General features: G+C 43.5%; 1 pseudogene; it reads left to right on the top strand.

Annotated features, from left to right (window-relative positions):
• On the top strand, window positions 1-528 carry LOC101547144 (ATP synthase subunit d, mitochondrial-like; annotated as a pseudogene).
• The last annotated feature ends 4,323 nt before the right edge of the window (window positions 529-4,851 follow it).

Below are 4,851 nucleotides of genomic sequence, written 5' to 3'. Positions count from 1 at the left end.
ATGGCCAGGTGAAAACTTGCTCTAAAAACCACCGACTGGATTGCTTTTGCGGAGATCATTCCCCCCAACCAGAAGGCCATTGTTAATTCCCTGAAAGCCTGGAATGAGACCCTCTCCTCAAGGCTGGCCAATCTCCCTGAGAAACCACCTGCCATCGACTGGGCTTACTACAAGGCCAACGTGACAAAGGCCGGCTTGGTAGATGACTTTGAGAAGAAGTTCAGTGTCCTAAGATAAATTCACTGCTCGGGTGAATACTGAGGAAAAAGAAGATGTGCAAAACTGTAATGAGTCTCTGGTGCTCTCCAAGGCCAGGATTGAGAAGTACCAGAAGAAGCTGGAGAAGATGAAGAAAACCATCCATTCGAGCAATGACTATCGAGGACTTGAACGAGGCCTTCCTGGAAACCAAGTTAGACAGGAAGAAGTATCCCTACTGGCCTCACAATCCCATCGAGAGTTTATAAACCCCAGTTGGGGTGAAGGCACAGGCCTCTATCCCGGTGGACATTAAAAGGATGAAGTGGGAAAAAAAAGAATCAAGTTTTGTCTGTTCTGAAACGTGGAGAGAAAGACTGGTGCTTCACAGCAGCTTATTGCTGTTTAGAGCTCTGGTGCCTGCTATTCATGGAGCCTCCATACTCACCAATATTAAATGTACAGATTCAGCCCATCAGAAACGCGTAAATGTTTGTCCATAATAGATATGGCCAGTGTGTACTGTTCAGTGCCAATTACAAGAGACTGTGACTCATAGTTTGCTTCCACTGCTAAGAGACAAGGCACACATTGACCTGACTCTGGAAGGCCTCAAGGGCCTAGGCTCTGCACAAAATCTGTGCAGACACTACTTAATAGAATCGAGCTTTTCTGCAAAGCGGAGTTGTGACATTATATTCGGACCTTCCTCTGCTGAGGACATTCATTTGACACACTAAGTCAAGACTATAAACTCTCCCAGGAGAGCTCAAAAACATGTTGAGAGACAGAGAGAGATAATATAGAGATTAAGGGGGGCTGGAGAGATAGCACAGTGGGTAGGGCGTTTGCCTTGCACGCGGCCGACCTGGGTTAAAATCCCAGCATCCTGAGCATGGCCAGGGGTAATTCCTGAGTGCAGAGCCAGAAGTAACCCCTGTGCATCGTCAGATGTGACCCAAAAAGAAAAAAATATAGAGAGAGATTAAGGTACTTGACTACCATGGGGCCAACCCAAGTTTGATCCTCAGCACTGTATATAATCTCCCAAGCACCACCCAGAGTGATCCCTGAGCACAGAGTCAGGAATAGCCCCTGGCTACCACTGGGTATGGGTTTTAATAAAACAAGAAAAAAAATGACTGCCTCATATATTGCGCAGGACCCCGCTACTCCCGCAAATTCCTGAAAATCATTTAGCTAACCAAAGGCCCATCCACACGCAGCTGAAACAGCTAAGAAACAGTTAATGATCTCACAACCCTCCATCATGCTAAAACAAGTCCATTTAGATCTTTTGGGTCTTGAAGGCAATCTGTTCCTTATTTACAGATTTCAGGACAGCCCATGTATTCAATTATTTGCAAATAAGCCCACTTTGAATGCTCTCCTTTCAACAAAAGACTATCAATTCTGGGCTGGAGAGATTGTATAAGGCTTATGGCACCTACCTTGATGCAGCCAAGCCCTAACTTCAGACATGCATCTTATTACTGATTTCCTTGGCTCCAAATCAATCCCATCTGTACAGTCTGTACACACTCAAGTCTGTTGCCAATAGCCTGACTCCCTGATCTAGTGAACAGTAATGCTCATTCTTTGTCCAAGGTTTTCCTCTTGATGATAAAGAACTCTTGTCTCAAATATAATTCAAGATCACACACATACATATGCTGAAACCACAATACAAGCCCTTACTCACATATTTTTATCCCATTCACAGTTTCAGACACTACCAATAATAACCAAGGCACTTGCTTCACAGCTCAGAAAACTTTTTTCCTCTTTTTCTCTTCTTTATTTTTTTTTTTGGTTTTTGGGACACACCTAGTGGTGTTCAGTATCTGTTCCTGGATTTGTGCTCAGGGATCACTCCTGGCAGGGCTCAAAGATTACTCTTGACAAGGTTCAGGGAACTACATGGGATGCTGGGGATCAAACCCAGGTCAGATACGCGCAAGGCAAATGCGCTACCTGCTGTACTATTATGCCAACCCTCTCCCTCCTCCCAATGTCTTACCTTCTATTCTCTCTCTATCCCCTTTCCAAGACTTTGACTGAAGCTTTCACCATCTTTATAGACTACAGACTTCAGGCTTTATCTTTTTTTTTGTTTTTCTTTCTTTTTGGGTCACACCCAGCGATGCACGGGGTTACTACTTGCTCATGTACTCAGGATTTACTCCTGGCAGTTCTGGGGGATCGTATAAGATGCTGAGAACTGAATCCGGGTCGGTCGCATGCAAGACAAACACCCAACCCGATGTGTTATCGATCCAGCCCTTCAGGGTTTATCAAATACCATAATGGCCTATTTAAACAAATACAAATTCAGCGAACCATGGTACATTTATGTCATCACGGGTGAGTTATAATGAAGAGCCTGATTTCATTTTTTGATGTTTGACTGCCAACAGCTCTTTAGCCTCCACCCGCTATCTTCCCTTGGGCCCCACATCTATGTGAGCTAACGAGAAAACATGAGGGCTTGTTCCTTTGGTGGTGACAGGCATTTCCAATCACACAAGTCCCAGTCCACACTAGCACCCAGCTCCAACTTTTGCCACAATAAAAATCCAAGCCAGTATACTCAAAAAAACTAATTTGAAAAATATATATACACAGTTATGTTCACTGTCACACTAAGTATAATAACCAGGATATAGAAACAGCCCAACTGTCCATACATAGTAGTTGTGCAGATACACAATAGAATTCTGTTCTCTATATTAAAAAAAAAGATAAAATCATGCCATTTGCTGCAACATGAATGGAAGTGGAGGGTATTGTGTTTAGTGCAATAAATCAGAGGGACCATAAAACCATATGATCTCACTTGTCTATGGTATACAGAAAGACAGAAAAACTGGAGGCCATTGAGTGGATCAACACGAATGTATCATACTAAGTGAAATGAGTCAGAAAGAGAGAGACAGACATAGAAAGATTCACTCATCTGTGGAATATAAAATAACAGAATGGGAGACTAACACCCAAGAATAGTAGGAATAAGTACCAGGAGGTTTGCTCGATGGCTTGGAAGCCGGCCTGACATGCTGGTGGAAAAGGCAGCTCAGATAAAGAAGGGAACACCAAGTAAAGTGTGGTTGGAGGACCCGCTTGGGATGGGAGATGCGTGCTGAAAGTAGACTATAGATTGAACACGATAGCTACTCAATACCTCTATTGCAAACCACAACACCCAAAAGGAGAGAGAACAAAAGAGAATGCCCTGCCGCAGAGACGGGGTGGGGTGGGGGGTATGGAGTTGGGGGGTGGGAGGGATACTGTGATCATCGGTGGTGGAGAATGGGCACCAGTGGAGGGATGGGTACTCGAGCATTGTATGACTGAAACACAAGCACGAAAATATGTAAATCTGTAACTGTACTCTCACGATGATTCACTAATAAAAAAATAATAAATTTTTTAAAATCTTGTTCCATCACTACCATCAATTCACTGCTGATTTCCAAACATATTTCCAGCCCAATTTCTCCCTTGCACTCTCATCTTGTATGTCCCAGAAAACCTATTTGCATCCTAGGGGGCAAAGAGATCATACAGCAGGCAGGGCTCTTGCCTTGTACTTAGCCAACCCAGGTTCAATCCCATACACTCCATATGATTCCCCCAAGCACCATCAGGAGTAATCCCTGAATATAGAACGAGGAATTAAGCCCTGAGCACAGCTGTATATGGTTGAAACCAAAACACAACAAAAACAAAACTTCAAAATATCTGTCTCCTGGTCCCTAAGAATATAACAAACCAAACTTCATCTTTTTCCTTTTTCTGCTTTTTCCTTTCTTCCCGTGTCTTCATCTCAGAATGGGAGAACCATCCATTCATTTGTTCAAACCTTGCAATGAGGGATCATCCTTATCAATCTTTACAGAATCCATGAAAAGAATCTGTAATGCTCATCAAGTTTACTTTCAAATTATCCTTGGCACCACATGACCTCCTGCACACCTCAGGAAGTGGACTCCCGAGCACTGCTAGATGTCACCCCCTCCCCAATATATACCTACACACATTTGGTGGCGGAAAGGGCTGCAGTAGTTTTTCTCACTGTGTCCAGTTCCATTAACTCCACTTCTGAATAAGGCAAATCATCATGTCTGGTTTGGTCACAAAACACTTTCAAATTGTTATCCTTACTTAAATTCCCCATCCCATATAATCTCTGTTCTGTGTGACAGCTGAAGTAAAACTAAAGATCTCATGGCACAGCCAGTAGAAACAGCAGTATAACCCCTCTGGAAAATAATGCAATCTTCTTATCCTACCCCAAACAAGCTCAAGCAGCTCCCAAGAGGTGCTCATGATGAGGTGCTCCATTAGCAACTCTCAACCAGTACATAGGCCTGAGAATGCAATATTGCTTAGTTTCTTTGGTGCCAGGGATTTCCACGGCTACTTTAGAGTTGCTTGGGACCTCTAGGGCCACAATAATGGTACATGTGGGACCATGTGGTGCCCGGAATAGAAGCAAGGACAGGCACATGATTGGCACATGCCCTGACCATAATATTTCCCAGTGCTTAAAATACAATCTTCTTATTCTTCCCAAAGCCATGTGAGGTGACACTGTTGTCTGTGTTTTCAACATCATCCCTTTCCATTTTCTCCCTAAATCACTATGTTCTG

This window comes from Sorex araneus, chromosome X (assembly GCF_027595985.1).
Source record: "Sorex araneus isolate mSorAra2 chromosome X, mSorAra2.pri, whole genome shotgun sequence".
NCBI classification, from domain to species: Eukaryota; Metazoa; Chordata; class Mammalia; order Eulipotyphla; family Soricidae; genus Sorex; species Sorex araneus.
The sequence above is the reverse complement of the archived record's forward strand: the minus strand, read 5'-3'. Positions and strand labels throughout refer to the sequence as shown.